General features: G+C 46.0%; 1 protein-coding gene and 1 long non-coding RNA gene across 5 annotated transcripts in view; one reads left to right on the plus strand and one right to left on the minus strand.

Moving 5' to 3' along the window:
* The window catches only part of PARN (poly(A)-specific ribonuclease), a 190217-nt gene that overhangs the window by 114892 nt on the left and 55572 nt on the right, over positions 1-19753 (plus strand). The gene's annotated exons all lie outside the window — the stretch shown is intronic.
* LOC110259925 (uncharacterized) lies at positions 12907-16435 on the minus strand. The gene is made up of 4 exons (XR_002342408.2): positions 16311-16435; positions 13719-13832; positions 13356-13445; positions 12907-13029 (listed from the first exon to the last, which is right to left on the minus strand). It is a non-coding gene; the product is annotated as an uncharacterized LOC110259925 (long non-coding RNA).

The following is a 19753-nucleotide window of genomic DNA, read 5'->3' on the forward strand; positions in this document are numbered from 1 at the left end:
TTGATTCCTGGCCTTGCTCAGTGGGTTAAGGATCCCGAGTTGCCATGCGCTGTGGTGTAGGTCAAAGATGTGGCTCAAATCCCGCATTGCTGTGACTGTGGTGTAGGCCTGCAGCTGCATCTCTGATTAGACCCCTAGCCTAGGAACCTCCATATGCCTCAGGTGCGGCCCTAAAAAGATAAAAAAAACAAACAAATAAAACCTTTACCTTCTAAATTCTCAGAATAATTTTATTATACTCAGAACACTTTACTTTTAAGAATAATTTTTACATTCTCACAAACGTTGGGAGTTGCCAGCTTAAGATGCTGATTTGCCAGCATTCAGAAATGATGCAGAGATTTCTGTTCAGTGGGTGTAACTCTGTTCTCTGAAATCTGTAGATAAAAATGAAATGAGCCATGGAATTTTGGTTTAGCCTAGACTAGGATTTTTGAGGTTGAGCTATAGCCAAACACCAAATTAATTAAATAAAATAGCGAGATGGCTCTGTTTCAAAGAAAATTTATTTGGCCTTTTCTGGCATCAACTCAATCCTTTTGAGTATAACATTTCAGCCTATTAATAATAATATGAGTAAATGTATTCATAAGTCATAACCTTCCTCTATAATTATCAAAAACTTTCTATACCACGGTCAGTTAAAGAGTTTTCTTTTTAAATAGGGCTCTCTTAGTTATTTCAGAGTACACAGCTCTGGGATTCTGAGCCTGTATTCCCTTCTCTCAGCTTTCAGATCATCTAATTAGGTAACAAATTATAGTAGCAAAAAATTTCACTATGTGCCAAGTCTAAGAATGCCAGAATTTTTTCTTTTATTTTTAAAAAGCTTTTTTTTTTTTTTTTTTTTTTTTGCTTTTTTTGCTTTTTTAGGACTGTACCCGCGGCACACGGAGGTTCCCAGGCTAGGGGTCCATTCGGAGCTACAGCTGCCGGCCTACACCACAGCCACAGCAATGCGGGATCCGAGCCAGGCCTTCGACCTACACCACAGCTCACGGAATGCCAGATCCTCAACCCACTGAGGGAGGCCAGGGATCGAACTCGCATCCTCATGGTTCCCAGTTGGATTCATTTCTGCTGCGCCACAATGGGAACTCCTAAAAAGTATTTTAAAAAATAAAATGAATACTTGCTTACTACAGAAAATTGAAGAGAAACGTACACACAAATAGAATGAAGAAAATCACCCAGAAATAATCATAATAACATTCTGGTATATTTTCTTTTAGTATTTTGCCTCTTTATCTTATGTGGGTATAATCCTGCATACTCTGCATTTTAGTTTTTGCTATTTTTGTTAAGAGTTATGAGAAATCTTCTCCAGTTCAACTGGTTGGTGAAGGAAAAAGTGTTCCTGTCTGTACCCTTTCTAGGTTCTTGACCTGAGACAGAGGAGCAGGAGAAAAACAAATTGAATTACATACATGCTAGAGGCTCCATAAGAAACATGAGACTCAAGGAGAAGTTAGGCAGTTGAGGCTTCTGTGCCTGCTGGAAGGAGGAGAAGAGGGGTAAGAGTTTGGGACTTCAAAGGGAGAGGAAGGGAATTTGCATACAAATTTTAGATGGTCTCTTACATTTTACATGGGAAAACAAACATTTGGTAAGCGGAGCTTGCTGGGCTGTGCAGAGACAGTGGGACACACACAGGACTTTGGTGTCCAGGACCTGAGTTCCCCCACCTGACCTCACCCATGTTCTTTGCAGGTAGCTCTGGCAGTAAGTGCTCTTCCTGGACCCAGCCCTATAGCCAGATTCTTTTAGGCAGTTCGAAGAGGAGAAGGGGTTCAAAAGAAAGACTTCCCCAGTCTTCTGTTTCTTAAAAATAATCAGCCTAAAATAATTCTCATTCTGGAGTTCCCCTCGTGGCTCAGTGGTTAACGAATCCAACTAGGAACCATGAGGTTCCAGGTTTGATCCCTGGCCTCACTCAGTGGGTTAAGGGTCCGGCGTTGCCGTGAGCTGTGGTGTAGGTCGCTGACATGGCTCGGATCTGGTGTTGCTGTGGCTGTGGCGTAGGCCGGCTGCTACAGCTCCAATTCGAACCCTAGCCCAGGAACATCCATATGCCGTGGGTGTGGCCCCAGAAAAGACAAAATAAATAAATAAATAAATAATTATTCTCATGCTAAATAGACATGATTTAGGGTGGCAAATTTTGCTCCCTGACCAACTCTATGAAAAAATATTAACTGGTTGCATTAGTTAAATAAACCATCAAGTTGCTATACTATAATTTACTTGATAATATTCTTATTATAGAATTTTTAATTTAAAAAATTATTAAAAAATTTTTAATTGAAGTATAGTTGACTTACAATGTTGTGCCATTTTCTGCTATACAGCAAAGTGACTTGGTCATTGAAATCTTTATTTATTTATTTATTTAGGTTTTAGTCTTACCAGATAAAGGAAGAATTTATTTATTTTTTTAATTTTTAAAATTTATTTTTGTCTTTTTGCCATTTCTTGGGCCGCTCCAGCGGCATATGGAAATTCCCAGGCTAGGGGTCCAGTCGGAGCTGCAGCCACCGGCCTACGCCAGAGCCACAGCAACGCAAGATCCGAGCCGCATCTGCAACCTACACCACAACTCACGGCAATGCCGGATCGTCAACCCACTGAGCAAGGGCAGGGATCGAACCTGCAACCTCATGGTTCCTAGTCGGATTCGTTAACCACTGCGCCACGACGGGAACTCCAAATCTCTACTTTTTTAAAATATTATTTTCCATCATGGTCTGTTCCAGGAGATTGGATATAGTTCCCTGTGCTATATGGTAGGACTTTATTGTTTATCCATTCTAAGTGTAATAGTTTGTTTTATCTACCAACCCCAAACTCCCAGTTCATCCCACTCCCTTCCCTCTCCCCCTTGGCAGTCACAAGTCTGTTCTCCATGTCTTTGAGTCTGTTTCTATTTTGTAGCTTGATTCCTTTGTGCCATATTTTAGATTCCACGTATAAGTGATATGGTATATGTCTTTCTCTTTCTGACTTACTTCACTTAGTATGAGAATCTCTAGTTCCATCCATGTTGCTGCTATTTTCCTTTTTCATTCTTTTTTATGGCTGAGTAGTATTCCATTGGGTATATGTGCCACATCTTCTTCATCCATTAATCTGTCATTGGATGTATAGGTTGTTTCCATGTCTTGGCTATTGCGAATAGTGCTGCCATGAACATAGGGGTGCATGTGTCTTCTTCCAAATATATACCTAGGAGTGGGATTTCTGGATCATATTCTGTTTTTAGTTTTCTGAGGAACCTCTGTACTAGTTTCCATAGTAGTTGTACCAATTTACATTCCCTGGTACTTGCAGTATAAGAGGGTTCCCTTTCGTTCAAACTCTCTCCAGCATTTGTTAATCGTAGACTTATTAATGATGGCCATTCTGATTGGAGTGAGGTGTAGTTTTGATTTGATTTTTCATTTTGAATGCATTTTTTATTTTTTAACAATACTCTCAAACCTCTCTGGGCATAAGAATTCGTTGTGCAGGAATTCCAAAGGTTAAATCATAAATCTCTGGAATATCCCCTTGGCTTCTGTCTGTAACATGATCGAATCAGAAAATTGATTTTAAAAAAGTTTAAAGAAGTTCCCATGTGGCTCAGCAGGTTAAGAGTCTAGCATTGTCACTGCAGCGGCTTGGGTTTCTCCTGTGATGTTGGTCCAGTCCCTGGCCCAGGAACTTCTGCATGCTGTGGGCGTGGCCAAAAAAAGTTTAAAAATCAGAATTTTTCATGTATCGTCTGTCATATTGCCCTGTATAAAGGTTATATAAGTTTATAATCCATGCAGTATTAATTTTATCTTTTTAAAACTGTTTTTAATCAGCAGTTCTTTGATTACTTAGAATGTATTTTCTGTTTTTTCTTTTTCACAGACTTTATGTATTTTATTTTTGCTTTTTCCTCTAACTTATATTTTGAAAAATTTAAAATCTATTTTTAAGCAAGGAGTTCCTGTTGTGGCTTAGTGGATTAAGAGCCTGACGTAGTGTCCATGAGGATGTGGGTTTGATCTTTGGCCTTGCTCAGAGGGTTAAGGATCCAGCGTTGCCTTAAGCTGTAGCATAGATTGCACATGCACCTGGAATCTGATGTTGCTGTGGTGTAGGCCTCAGTTATGGCTCTGATTCAGCCCCTAGCCCAGGAACTTTCGCATGCTGCAGGTGCAGCCGTAAGTCTGTAGATAAAATGGGAGCATTTTGTCACATTTGCTTTATTTCCCTTTCGCTCTGCACATATATACACATATGCATCGTAATGTATCATATGAGAGCATGTATTTATGTATTATTATTATTATTTTTTTTTGGTCTTTTTTTTTTTTTGCTATTTCTAGGGCCGCCCCCGTGGCATATGGAGGTTCCCAGGCTAGGGGTCCAATCGGAGCTGTAGCCACCGGCCTACGCCAGAGCCACAGCAACTCGGGATCCAAGCCTCATCTGCAACCTACACCACAGCTCACGGCAACACCGGATCGTTAACCCACTGAGCAAGGGCAGGGACCGAACCCGCAACCTCATGGTTCCTAGTCGGATTCGTTAACCACTGCGCCACGATGGGAACTCCTATTATTATTTTTGTTAAAGGAAATTTATGATATTGATATGATCTAATGTCCAGGCTGTAATCAAACTTCTCAAATGTCCCAACACTGTCATAGTTTTTTATTTTATTTTTTAATTCAAGATCAAGTCAAAATCATGCATTGAGTTTAATCATCGTAGTTCTCTTTAAAACACGTGTCAAAGATTTTATTCAACTCATTAAATAATGAAAAAACCAATAAGAGGTTAAAAGCAATTCAAATGAGAATTTAACCTGCTAGGCAACATTTTGTTTTTGTTTTTGTCTCTTTAGGGCTGCACCTGCGGCCTATGGAGGTTCCCAGGCTAGGGGTCGAATCCGAGCTATAGCCGCTGGCCTGCACCAAGCCGTAGCAAAGCCAGATCTGAGCTGTGTCTGTAACCTACATCTCAGCTCACGGCAGTGCTGGATCCCTGGACAGGGATCGAACCTGTGTCTTCATGGATACCAGTCAGATTCATTTAAGCAGAGCCACGATGGGAACTTCTTTTTATTTTTTTATTAGACAACGTATTTTTACAGTTCTGTGAACAGAAATCATTTGCATAACTAGAGACAAGAAGCATATCTATTTCTCTCAATTTTCTGCAATTTAGATCCTACCCATCCAAGCTGGAGGGGAAGAGACTCTGACATTGGGTTTTGTACTGATGGTGTAAATAACTGCCAAAAACTTAGCTTAGCTTAAAGCAACAGCAGTGTGTATTGCCTTACCCGTTTAGTTGGAGTAGCTTGCCATTGGAGGGCAGAATCCGCAGTGGGTCCCACCTGGCTGGAAGCAAGGTGTCAGCAAAGCTGTGTCCCTTCTAGAGGCTTTGGGGGCGGGGGACGGACCCGTGTCTTTGCTTTCTTCACCTTCTAGGGCCACCCCTGTTCTTTGGCTCTTGGTCCCCTTCCTTCTTCTTCGACACCAGTAGCGTCGTCATAGCTCTTTAGTCCCCTTTAATCTAGAACAGTCTGTTTTTGTTTTTCCAAACATTGACACTTTTTGAAGCGTTTAGACCAGGTGTTATTTTGTGGTGTCCTTTGATGTGGTTTGTCTGTCAGTTTGCATCATACGTGTTTGACAGGAATGCTCCATGGGTGAGGTCTTAACACTGAGGGACCCAGGTGCTCTGTTCCATTATTGCTGATGTTTTGTTTAAAAATTTTGTTAAATGATGGCCTCGGGAATCTCCATGGTGGCTTTCCCCCTTTGTATTAATGAGCACTCTGTGGGTGACACTTGTGCAAGGATGTCATTCATATGTCATTTATGTGTTGCAAAGTGGGCACTAGACTTACTCATTGGTCCTTCCCATTTTGTGAGTGGCGTTCTTTTCTTACTGATTCGTAAGTACCTTTTTATGATGATGATTATTCATTTCGAACACCTAGTGAGCTGTTAGTTATTAGATACGAAACACTGTTCTGAAATCTTCATAACAATTTCATGAAACGCAAGTACCATCTTCCGCCTGCATTTTGCAGAAGAAACTGAAGCTGAGCGTGATCAATGCTGGGTTTTGTATTTTGCAGATAGGTGTCCCAGTTTGTTGTGTACATTTTAATATAGTCTATTTTGCTGCACCAAAACGTTACATTTTTTCATAGTCACAACTATCAATTGATTCTTTTATAGTTTCTGCCTTTGTTGTCCTATTTAGAAGCATTAAATGTTAAATCCATTAGGAATGAGTTTTGCTCAAACGCCATCTTATCAGTAAGTAGGGTTGCCAGATTTTGCTTAAAATAAATAAGCCTGTCCCAAATATTGTTTGGAATATACTCACATTATAAAATGATTTGTTGCTTATCTGAAATTCAGCTTTAACTTGGCGTTCTCTATTTTTGTTTGGCATCCCTGTCAGTATGGCTTTCCCTGACCACTTTATTTAAAATCGTAACTCCCATCTCAGCATTCCCCGGCTTTCTCTTTCTCCCCAGCACAATGTATACACAGTGTATTTTACTTTTTCATTTAGCGTCTGCACTCTGCCACTGGCATATAAACTCCATGATGCCAGGCTTCTTTAAACTTTCCATTGTAGGTTTAGCATTCAAATAGAAAAGTGCATACGTCATAAGTGAACTACCTCAGATGAATTACCTCGGAGTGAATATACCCATATAACCACCCTCTAGGAGGGTGAAGATTTTTATTCTCAAGGTATTTTTCACTGCCTAAAGTAGTACCTGACACAGTACGCGATCAGTGAACATTTGTTGAATGAATCAGTAATGATGTAGCTGGTGAGGCAGGCATTCAAGTTACTCTTGTCCAGATAACTAGTGAGAGAATTTATTTATGTATGTATTGTCTTTTGGGGGCCGCTTCTTCGGCATATGGAAGTTCCTAGGCTAGGAGTCGAATGGGAGCTGTGGCCACCAGCCTACACCACAGCTACAGCAATGCGAGATCCGAGTTGAGTCTGTGACCTACACCCTAGCTCACGGCAACGCCGGATCCTTAACCCACTGAAGCAAGGCCAGGGATCGAACCTATATCTTCATGTATACTAATCAGATTTGTTTCTGCTGAGCCACAAGGGGAACTCCTAGAATTTATTGATTACTTACTGCTTGGTTGTTATTCCCCTGAAAAGCATCATTTTTGGTAAATCGCAATAGTGTAATGTTCCCTACTGTTGAACATTTAGGTGGCTTATGTTTGTGGTTTTAAAATTCGATACATATTATTTATATTTAAATCCTTAAGCTCTTCCTGCATTAAAAATTAGTTCTCATTTCAGAGTGCTTTCATAGACTGATTTCCTGAAAGAGAGTTCCTAGGTCAAAGGATATGCCCCTCTCATTTAGACAGAACACCCACTAACCAGTGAACCTGGTCACTGAACCTGTCTGCTAAAGACGGCGCATGAACAAAACCAGCACCATGGCCCGGGGTTCCCTGCTTCAGAGAACAGCTAGGGGACCAGGTGGCCCGTGCCTGGTAGCTTCCTTGACATCGCTCTTGCTGGTTGGTAGGGTGACGGTGCTGCCTCAGGTCTGAATGCCAGCTCCTCTCCTTCTACCAGCTGTGGAACTTTGGACACATCATTCAGCAGATGGCCCTCTTGTCTCAGCAGTGAGGGCAGCAGAGCCGGCACCACTGGAGGGGGTGCCACACGGGATGTCGTCTCCGGAGGTGATAACTGCAGCTCAAGGGCAGGGGTCCCTGCTGCTCCAGGCTCATCCCGTCGCTGGTCCAGATCATTTGGTAGATGAGCTGACAGATGCAAGAGGCGACCATCTCACTTTGGCTAAGAAGTAAATACCTGTCAAGCGAACGAGGAACAGGCTGTGGGCTGTCGGGGCAGGATTCCCACCTTCCCGTTGTGACCACAGGCGTGCGGGGAAAGAGGGGTTTCCCCCCTCTCAGATTCATTTGAACTGTGAGATCAGTTTCAGCTGCCCTTGCTTATCCGTGGTACATCCATTTCTGTCACCTTTGCTGGAAAACATAGACACTGCATTACCCTTTCTCACACCAGCCCGCTCTTTCCAGGATCGCTTCTAACCACAGCGCTCTCCGTGAGAGTCATGTGTGCCTTGAGAGTACAAAGTGCCTGGTGTAAACCCCTCCACGTGGATGCTACATGTATCACCTGGCTGCCAGGCAAGGGTTTCTTCTCCCTTTTGATGCTCTCACATCTGGGTTCATTCAGTTAATTTTTATTACTAAGGGCCTGTGTGGAATGAGGCTATTCTTTTTTTAAAAAATACATGCTAAATTTATTTCTTTTTTTAACTTTTTATATAATGATTTTTATTTTTTTAAAATACATGCTAAATTTATTATTTTTTTTTTTTTTAACTTTTTGGATGAGGCTATTCTGAGTCTTGCACTGGCCCCAAGGAAGAGCGAGTCGGGGCCTCAAGGGCCTTTGGGGAGGGTGGGTGCATTGGGGAGCCCGAGGTGGCATTTCTCTGCAGTCTCACCATCTATTCAAAGCACTCTCACAAATTTGAAAAAGTCCACTCTATAATGCCTCCATTTTATTTTAATATTAAAATGTTTTAAATGACTGGATTAATTATTTAACGTTTCCTCCCTGATCTCTAATGAAATCCATGCTCCGGGATATCCGTTGCGGTTGTTCAGTGGCTTGTTGTCATCAAGAGCATCAGGCTCTTGGGAAGCAGAGAGAGAGAGAGAGCTGTGTTAGATCCGAGGTCCTGCAGAAACATCACTGGTGACAGAAAGTGACTGAAACACATTCCTTGTCTTGAAGGGTCTGGGCGCTCAGAGGACAGGCACAAAGGCCTGGATTGTGCATTTACTCGGTTCCAACTACAAGAGCATCCTAAAAATGTTAAACTGGGAGTTCCCGTTGTGGCGCAGCGGAAACGAACCCCACTAGTATCCATGAGGATGTGGATTTGATCCCTGGCCTAGCTCAGAGGGTCGGAGATCTGGCATTGCCGTGGCTGTGGTGCAGGCCTCCAGCTGTAGCTCCAATTCGACCCCTAGCCTGCGAACCTCCAAAGGCCTCGAGTGTGGCCCTAAAAAGCAAAAAAAAAAAAAGTTAAACTTGTATGAATTCAGATTTACTCATTTGAGGAGATTGTTTCTGGTGGTGAGACTGGTTTTGCTCGTCACTCCACTCTGTGGAAGTGAGTGTTGGGGGTGCAGTGGGAGAAAGGGCTCTGCTTTCCCACGTGAATAGTGGGTTTCACGTTGCGCCTGTAGAATGACTCCCGAGATGAGACATTGTGTGCTCACCCGCTCATACATTCAACGACCTGGTCCTCTGTCCCCAGCCCCGCCCCCGGGTGCAAGAGGAGAGGCAGCAGTGTGCCCTGCCCCTGGGGGCAAAGAGCCACGTGGCATGCCTGTGGTATGCCGCCGGAGTTCCAGGGTGACTTGACTCAGGGCGGTCTTCGCGGTTAGTCCCCTGGCCGCCCCTCCAGGCTGCACACGGAGGCACGCAGCGCATGCTGTTGCAGCTCCTCTGTGTGAGGCGGGCCGCGCTTTCCCTCCCGTGACCTGTGGACAGCCCCTCGGCTCCAAGGTTGGGTGGCAGTGCCCAGAGAGGTGACGTGGGAGCCCAGTGGTAGAACCTTCCGACCCCAGAGCGCCCACTCCTTCCACCGTGCTCTTCTGCTCCTACAACTCTATTAAAATCTTCCCAATCATGAAGCGGTCCAAAAAAATGTTTTTAAATTTAAATCATCCCAACAGCTTTTAGTCCAGCCCTGCAGAGACCCAAGCACAGGGTCTGCCTATGCTCTTTTTGGCAACAGCTGTGAATTCCAGCTGCGCCCTGGCCTGAGCTGGAGAGGAAGCTGGAGAAGGGCAGGGGTTTGGCGCCCCATCCGTGACTTTCGGGCTGCTCTCAGTGACTGCTCCCCGATGCTCTCCGTCCCCCCACGGCGAGCTTGTGGGGAGAGTGTGTGTCTGGAGCCTGGGAGAGCGCAGGACGCAACATTCCAGCCGCCCTCTGAGGATACTCACCGCTCCTGCTTTAATAAAATGTGGCAGGTTGCCCGGCAACCCGTGAGTTGGTGGAGATTTTTTTCTACCTACTTTACCAAAAAGCCCTTTATCAGCTGTTGCCTGATAAACTCGGCTCTGCAAGCCAACCTCCTCCTTTATTTTCCATGCCCCTGCCTGGATCTTAACATTTGCCCTGTCTTCTGTTCTCATTTGTCTGTCACTTAAAGGTAGAAGCTGGACAGTTTGGCTCCCAAATCAAGTCCTGAGGGGAATTTGTTATTGAAAACCATTCTTTTTGATATTACTTAAAATTACTGCTGTGTATGTGGGTCAGCCCTGTGGACTCATTCACTGAGTGTGTTGTATATAATAGCCGCGTACCTCCGTGCTGCTGACTTGGTTTTGACAGAAGGATCCGGTTGTAGCCTTGGACGCAAGCATGGCTTGTGCATTTCCTGTCGGTGAAAGTCTCCAACCACCGGCCAGGCCTGGCGCAGGAACGGCCTGTGAGTACACGGCAGAAACGTGGCTTGTGGGGCCCTGCAGCTACATCCCGGGCAAGGGGCTATGAGATACTCATGTTTTTCTGCCTTAAAATCATAGCATAATGCTCTGCGAAGGCAGGGTAAGTAAATTCATTCATTAAACACACATACTTGAGTTGACATACCATGTGACCTGACTCACGTTAGGGGTGCTGGATGTGGGACTACAGTTTTTCGTTTTTTCTTTTTTCTTTTTAGGGCCACACCTGCGGCATATGGAGGTTCCCAGGCTAGGGGTCAAATTGGAGCTGTAGCCACCGGCCTACACCACAGCCACAGCAATGCTGGATCCAAGCCGCATCTGCGACCTAAACTATAGCTTGTGGATCCTTAACCAACTGAGAGAGGCCAGGGATCGAACTGGCATCCTCATGGATACTAGTTGTGTTCGTTTCCACTGAGCCACAATAGGAACTCCAAATTTAAAGGGTGATAATATTTTTCTAGGGAAAAATAAAGGTACAGAGTACTTTTAAATCCCTGACCGCTCCATGATCAATCAAGAAGCAGTCTCTGTACTGCTGTGCAGATACATGACCTCAAAAGTAGTTTTTCAGTTTCCTAATTTGTATTAAGCACTTTGGCATTGTAGGAAGCCCTTGGATCTTTGGGGGTTTTAAGTGTTAATGGTATAGGAATCCTCTTGTGGCTCAGTGGGTTAAGGATCTGGCATTGTCAATGCAGCAGCCTGGGCCACTGTTTGATCTCTGGCCTGGGAACTTCCACATGCTACAGGCCAGGAAAAAAAAAAAAAAAGAAGTAATGGTATAAAATATTCCAAAATACAAAAACAACAAAAAACAACAACAACAAGGAGTTCCCGTCATGGCTCAGTGGCTAACAAATCCGACTAGGAACCATGAGGTTTCGGGTTTGATCCCTGGCCTCGCTCAGTGGGTTAAGGATCTGGCGTTGCTGTGGCTGTGGTGTAGGCTAGTGGCTACAGCTCCGATTCGACCCCTAGCCGGGGAACCTCCATATGCCACGGAAGCGGCTCTAGAAAAGACCAAAATAAATAAATAAATAAATAAATAAATAAATAAATAAATAAAATGAAATATCCCAAAATACTTTTAAAGTCTAGCAGTATCACAACACTTGTCACTGTGTTAGTTTTTTTCATGTAAGTATTTTTTAATATAACCCTCGACTCTCTAACTATTTCATTTTGCATCAGACGTCCAAATACACAAGATCTATGTCCATTTCTTCTTAGGATGCAGAGAACAAAGTGAAGGTTTGGAACAGGGCAGAGACATTAATAACTTGAGACAGGAAAGCTGAACAAGGCCAATATCCCTGTTTAAAAAAATCTTCCTTGTGCTCCTGCTGGCGAAGAATGTCACAGGTTCTTTAACTGTGCCCGAGCGGCGGCGAACTTGTTCCTTCTTTGACTGGGAGAAGGAGCCACCTTCAGAAAGCACTTACTTACTCACCGAATGGGACATGCTCCCTCTGGCCGATGCTCAAGCTCCCCGCCTCCTTCCTGCCCCTGCCCCCCTGCCCCTCTCTCCCTCCTGTCTTGCCTTTACCCGCCGGCTGCCGTGTGTATATGTTTGGCACTGAGTTGCTTCCGCGGCTCTCGACAGCTTTACGGGCTCATGTCAGATAACCTTTGATGCCGGCAGCAGAGGCAAACTTAAGGATGAAGAAAATGAAAAGTCTACAGGGAGATGATTTGATGACTTAAAAGGAGAAACATAATACAAATGCAGAATGAATGTGTTCAATGCCAAGAGGGGATGGGGCTTGAAAACCAACATAACGCTTACTCGGTTTTGTGCCGCGCTTTTGGGCTGTTTGGTTATCCGCAGGGTTTTAGGGTGTGGGCTACAGGTGGAACCCCCCAGTGAAATAAGTTAGTCATTGGGCACGTGGTCTCAGCCAAGACAAAGTAAAACTGATGCGCAAAATGAGGCTAACCTCAGCATTCTTTACGTCCCTGTTGGAGAAGGGTGTGATTCTTTGTGTACTTTTCTGAAGTCCAGCATCACCCATTTTAACGAATACGGCACATCGTCCCAAGGCCACCTGTGGCCTGAAGAGCACATTCCATTCCTTTGGTTATGAACCGACTCTCTCTCTCCAGAGGATGGGCACCGTTGAAACTGACAGCACTAAGGGCCTGAACGTAGCCAGAACACAGTTTGGGGCTTGAACCCAGATTAAAGCCAGATTGGGACTTAAACCCACGGTTTTACATTAGAATCACTTACCTGGTGTCTGGACTCACTGAGGTTCAGGTTCTTCATGCGTCTGCGCAGAAGGAATTCAGCGAGAGACGGAGTGATCGGCAAGGAACAGATTTATTAGGATAGGACACTTGTGAGAGATGCAGGCGGGCAGGCACGGAGGCTCTGCCCCCAGGATCTGGTGGGCTACAGTTTTATTACCCAAAGGGAGTGGGGATTGGAAAAGACCGCCTCTTCCTCTTTCTTCGAGCAGTAGCTTCTCCTTAGGATCTGTTAAGGTGTGTATTCAAATCAGCAGAAGGGTGCTCCTAAGACTCCTGCCTCTGGTCTGAATCTGAATGTAGGCCTCATCCCATCCCCCGCCCAACGTCCTGTGCCTCCACTGGTCAAGCAAGCCTGCCTCATTCCGATGGCTTTCTTGAGCAATTATTAACTTGCAGGGATCTCCCAAAGTCCCCTAAGTTTCCCTCTTTTTCTGTGGTCCCTTACTGGGATTTCTGCAGCTACCTGTGCCTATCCATCCCTATCACACAGCCAGCAAGGCCTCCCTCCATGCAGGCATTTAAAGGAGGTTATGTTGGCATTTTTTCCCTCACCTTTTTGGTGGTGACAGGTCACAGGTGGGGTGCCCTGGAGACACTGAAGAGGCAAGTCGACATTTGATGTCGATTTCAGAGGTTCTCAGTCTGCAGATGGGTTGCGGGGAGCGGGGGATGGAGGAGAGAACAAGGCAGGACTAGGAGGAGGGTTCTTTTTATGGGTAGCAGCGCGGTCCCGTCGTGAGAACCCTAGTGGGTTCCAGATGGGTCGTGTGGCAAGGAAGGGCGTTGAGCCGTAGACGGAGTTGTCTGTCCCAAGTACAGCTTTTGTGGAATTTCTGTGACCCCTTCTTACAAGGTAAGGAGAGGCCACTTTGCTTTCCGAGACCGATACCCTCCCTCCCAGGGGTAATGACTCACCCAGTGGGCGAGGTCGCTCAGCGCAGCCTGGCTGATAAGGGCTGGTCATTCTCTCTCTCCCCAGCTCCCCTCCTTCCCTCCTGGGTTTCACTCGGTTAAAGAATAAGCGGAGTCCTGAGGTGGAAGCGAATTCTTTTATCAAATGAAAACCACATCAAAACCTCCACAAAGAGACATTTAATGCAAGTGTAAATATTGCATCACAGCATCTCAGGTTGGCTTCTAAACAGACTTGAAGTGTTGCAACTATTGAAACCTTTAACTCTAAAAATGTGCTGCTCCGTTAGGCTTTTTGCAAACCTGGTCTGGGGAGAAAGGGTGATGAACTGAGGCGTCATCTCAGTGGCACTAATAAGGTGCCAGACTTCATGCTCCATGACCAGCTCAGACTGCCACGGTGAACAGTCCAAAAGTTTGTCTTGGTGTATGTGGGGGGACATTTATATTGGGTGTGTGTTTGTACCTGGCATCCGAAACATCGTTAGCGAAAACTAGTCCGGATTAAAGAACCCTCCTTAACTCCGACTGCAGACCCAGCCGTGACCTCCAGCCAGCAGCTCAGTTACACACAGGCTCTGGTTGGTGAATAGGTTGTGTCCTAAAAGTGCTTTTGTGGATGAACCTTTCAGAACACAAAGCGCATTGTCGCACAGAAATGCCACTTTGAATGGTGGGTGTCAGTGAGCTGTGGCTTGTTTCAGACTTCAGGTCAGGGCCCATCAGTGGGTCAGGAAATCAGTGCTAGTTGACACCAGTATGAAAAAGAAGGGAGAAAAGGAACAGAATAGGAAACATCAGAGCAGGTCACGTCGGAAAGGTAGGTCTTGTTTGGTGGTATTGTTGCTATTTAAAACCTACCCCGCATTGTATGCTGCCTCTGTGGCGTGGAAGGCTCCGTTGTAGGGGGAGGTTTTGTCAGCCATGGGCTGAATCTGGCTCTTTGCCACTGTCCAGCACTGTGATGTCAGGCAAGGGATTGAACTCTCTGGGTTTCCGTTCTGTCATATTCAAAATGGGGCTGTTTTGTAGAGGGAGGAGGAGATGAAGAGGTGTTTGTTAGGATTAATATATCACAGAGTTCCTGTGGTGGCTCAGCAGTAACAAACCCGACTAGGATCCATGAGGACGTGGGTTTGATCCCTGGCTCTGCTCAGTGGGTTAGGGAGCCGATGTTGCCGTGAGCTGCAGCCTAGGTCTCAGATGCGGCTCGGATCCTATGTGGCTGTGGCGTAGGCCAGCAGCTGCAGCTCTGATTCAACCCCTAAGCCTGGGAACTCCCATGTGCCAAAGGGGTGGCCCTAAAAATAAAAAAATAGGATATTACTGAATGTAGGGCAATATATATTAAGTTTATAAGTTTAACTTAAATGCATATATATAAGTATATAAATATATTAACTCTATAACTTAAATATATTAAGTTTAGAGCTCCTGCAGCACGTGGTGCATGGTCACTTTTCAGTAAACCATGATCATTATTTATTTGTACTCTTTGTGATATATCTATCAGCAGACCTGAAAGATGCTGTTATAAAATAGTATCGCTAAAACCTGTACTGTTTAATCTTCCCTAGAGTGCAATTTATTCAGTGTTCCTGACATTTAGGATCTGTCATTTCGCACATTCTAGGAGGAGACCTTTGATTTTCCTTTAAATTATTCCTGTGTAGTTGAGACATCAATCTTAATTTTCTCCCATGAAGTGTGAAGAATGCTGCAAATTGCCTCGGGTCTTTCAGCTGTCTGTCAAGTTCAAGACTGTTCAGTATGGAACCGCTTCCCAAATCCCTATTTTCAGTTGTATGTTTTGTCTTTTTTGAAAAAGGTTTTCTCTCTGTCTTTGTAAGTGACTCTCCAACTTTTAAGCTTTTTTTGGAGCTCCATCTGCTCCTGTTTGACTCCATCATCAAATCCTTCTTACCTGCCCCCCTCTGCCAGCCCATCCTTGAAAGAGCTGTGTCAGCACTTGTGAAAACCTTTTCTAAGGGGCCCCAGTTTAGAGCCGCTGTCGTGTTGGCGGCTTTGAGGGGTAGGCGAAGGCTGGCGTCGGAAGCGTGGCAGCAGTCAGGGCGGCCAGGACTCACGTGCAGCGCCCCAGCTCTGCAGAGGCCCCTGCAGCTTACTCAGCCTAGTTCCGGGTCTGTAAAAACAGAGTTCCTGGGCGGGGGCCGTTTTGGGGAGAAAACCAGCAGGAGCAGATTGGTAACTCTGCCTGCCGAGGCGGAGCTGTCTCCGGCTGGGTCCTCCGCCCTGGGGGCGCCCTCCCTGTCCTCGGGCCACCAGCCCTGTGCTGTCAGGAAGACTCGCCCCCTCCACCCAGGAGACGCCCAGATGCCTAAAGCCCTGCCCCCGCCCCCCTCCTCTCAGAAGTGGGTCCGCCCCATGTGCTCTGGGTCCTCCTCAGGCCTGGCGCTGCCCCTTGTCCCTGTACCCCCACCTCTTCCCAGCAGCTCGGAAACCTGCTGAATCCTGCGTCTTTTCAAAAGGACCCCCTCCGAAAGGTGCGGGTTCCCCTTTGCTCCTGGGGATTTCGCTGCTGTACAGTCTCCAGTGGTCTGCATTCATCACCCTCTCGCGGTGCCCCTCACTCACCCGGGGCCTTCGTGACCTCCGTGCCATGAAGCTCCCGGGCCCTTTCCTCCTCATACCCAGGCGCTCAGCCTTCTTCCTTCGTGGGTTCCAGAGCCCTGTACTTTCTAGCTTAGCCCTCCTGCTTTTCAGCCCACATCCCTGGCTCCCGTGCCTGCCCCGCTGCGTCTGTGTGGTGATGACATGCCACTGCTCCTCAGCTTTCTGCCGGCACGGCTTTCCTTACTCTGTGCCTTCTCCGTTCTGTACCTGCTTTCCCCTTCAGTCACGGTGATCTTGTGGAAACACCCATCAGAGCACGCCCTCCTGGTGACCGAAGCCCCATGGTGGCTTCCGCTGCACTTGGCGTGACCGGAGCCCTGGTGTCGTGTCTGTGGCTCTGGTTTCACCGTCTCCCTGTTTAGTCTCCACGTTGAGGTCGTATTTCAATTCCTGAGTTAAGACCGTGTCTCTACACTCATATTGGTCACACCACAAATAACCATATGATATCTCATATGTGGAATTTAAAATACAACACAGATGAACTTATCTACAGAACAGAAACAGACTCATAGACATAGAGAACAGACTTGTGGTTGCTGGAGGGGGAGGGAGGGGGAGGACGGATGGGCTGGGAGTTTGGGGTTAGCAGGTGCAAACTAGGATATCTAGGATGGGGAAACAACAGGGTTCTACTGTATAGCACAGGGAACTAGATTTCTTTTTTCAAAAAATTATTTTTTAAACGATTTTTTTTTTCTATTACATCTGGCTTACAGTGAAAACATTTTTTATTACAGTTGATTGACAATGTTCTGCCAATTTCTGCTGTACAGCAAACTGACCCAGTTATATATGTTCTTCTTCTCATATTATTTTCCAACATGTTTCATCTCATGTAATTGAATATAGTTACAGGGAGCTATATTCAATGTGCGATGATAAGCCATAGTGGAAAAGAATATGAAAAAGTGTGTGTGTGTGTGTGTGTATGACGGAGTCATTTTGCCATACAGCAGAAGTGAACGGAACATTGTACATCAACTCTACCTCAATAAAAGTTTAAAAAAAAAAAAGATTGGTCACTGCATGTTCCCTCTGCCTGGAGCACAGTTCCCCATCCCCAGTGGCTTTTACACAGGCTGCTTTCCCAAGCTTCAGTCTCGTTTCCTTAGGGAAACGCCCTGTGTCCTGGCCCTGCGTCCCCGGCTTGACCAGCTCCCCACTGGAGACCCCAGAGCACTTCTCTAACCCTCAGCGCACGCGTGGAGCTCTGTGCCCTCGCCCTCCCTCCCAGCGAACACAAGGACTGGGTTTCTCATTCAGCCCCAGAGCCCGTGTTGTCTAGGCACAGACGATGGCGTGTTTGTTCATGAATGAATGGATAGATGACTAAATGAACAAATGAGAATTTCATACATTAGTGGTTGTATTCACAGACAGGTGGAAGGATGAATAAATGCACAAGTGGGAACTAAATACATTTGTTTGTAGAGCAGTCAGCAGAGTTCTTATATGTAGTAAGTACTCAGTAAATGGTAGCTTTATTTATTTTTAATTGACTTTTCAGCTAGGCACCATGAAAAGAAAAAAGAAAACACAGCCCCAGGCTGATTAATGGAAGCAGTGCTCCTTAGTGACATCATTCATGAAATGCTGAGGCGCTTGGCAGGGACCATGGGAACTTAGAGCTTAAACAGCAGCCTCTTCCCCACCGTCAGCCTCCTGCCCCTCCTCATGCTAGAATCATCATTTCTCACCTAGATTCTTGCCTCCCTGGTGCTCCGCCACCAACCCGTTCCTTTCCTTTCCTCCTCCTCCACATTGTGAGCTTCCTCAAGGCAGAGGACATCCCTTCCTTCCCCCCACGCCCCAGTGCCCAGCACAGTACCTGGAGCCAGTGTTTGTTGAATGAATGAATGAGATGCATGTTTCTAAAGCAGACCGCCATGTCGTCAGGAGAGTTGGTGAAATTTAATGGACTAATTTTGGTCTCCGTTCAATTTTTAAAAATCATAGTTCAGATGTTTTGATTTCATACTTATCCACTCTGGTTAATATCTTGGTTGTTGTATTTCCCATTTTATTTCCACGTTTCTGCATGGGAAAGATTTGCTCGATTGCATTCCAATTCTGAATGATGGTGGCGTGCCATGAGATGTCGTGGGCTCAGGTGTGTGAGGCCCCCTCCCCTGAGCCCCCCAACATGATGAGCTGCATCATGCCACTGGACCTGTGTCACTGGACAGTGTCTTAGGTGGCTTAGATGTAGTCCTTTTTAGTCTGAACTATGTTTTGTGATTTAACAGCAGTAACCTCGTTAATTAAGCACCTACTCTGTGCCAGGCCCTAGGCTAAGAGCTTTGGGTACACACTCTCTGCTCTTCCTAATAGCTTTCCTTTGTGTGTGTGTCTTTTTAGGGCCACACCGCAGCATACGGAGATTCGCAGGCTAGGGGTTGAATTGGAGCTACAGCTGCCGGCCTACACCACAGCTACAGCAAAGCGGGATCTGAGCCGAGTCTGAGACCTACACCGCAGCTCACAGCAGTGCCAGATCCTTAACCCACTGAGCAAGGCCGGGGATCCAACTTATGTCCTCATGGATCCTAGTCAGATTCGTTTCGGGTGAGCCACAACAGGAGCTCCCTTAATAGATTTCTAAGGTAGGTAGATAAGCCCATTTTATGGATTAAGAAAGGCGAGCCCAGGGGGGCTGGTGACTTGCCTCAAGGAAGTTAAGATTTGGACCGGATTTGAACCCAGACCCCTGTGGCCTCAGAACCTGTGATTTTCCCACTTGACTTAGTTGCCTTCCTTTGCATAGGTTTTAGGTGAATGTCACCATATTTGAATGTCAGCCACTGTCCAGTTTGTAAAGATCGTTTTCTTCACCACTTCCTTGGCCTTAATTAGAGACTCGGAGGTGAAATGAGGTGGGAGCCGTGAGCAGAACGAGGGGGTGACGTGGAGGGAGCACAGGCGTGACTCGGAGGTGGCAGAGCCAGGACGAGCCCCACTTCGTCTCTGGGTGCCTGTGAGGTTTCCTCTCAGCCTCATCCATCACAGGGCTCATGGCACCTGCCCTCCCAGTGCCAGCAGCCCGGCAGGGGGTGGGCCTTGTGTGGGTCTGTGAACGCTCAGCTGCCCTTGCCCTCATACTCCCCCCTTCACTTTTTTTTTTTGTCTTTTGATTTTTTGTCATTTTTAGGGCCGCACCTGAGGCATATGGAGGTTCCCAGGCTAGGGGTCGAATCAGAGCCGTAGCCGCAGCAGCGCCAGCAATGCAGGATCCGAGCCATATCTATGACCTACACCACAAGCTCACGGCAACACCGGATCCTTAACCCACTGAGTGTGGCCAGGGATTGAACCCACAACATCATGGTTCCTAGTCAGATTCATTTCCACTGCACCACAATGGGAACTCCTCCTTTTTTTTTTTTTTTTTTTTTTTTGTGGCC

This window comes from Sus scrofa, chromosome 3, assembly GCF_054392235.1.
Source record: "Sus scrofa isolate SSC_HxYL_T2T_F1_AM1 chromosome 3, Sscrofa_HxYL_maternal_Yorkshire_Landrace_v2.0, whole genome shotgun sequence".
Classification (NCBI taxonomy): domain Eukaryota; kingdom Metazoa; phylum Chordata; class Mammalia; order Artiodactyla; family Suidae; genus Sus; species Sus scrofa.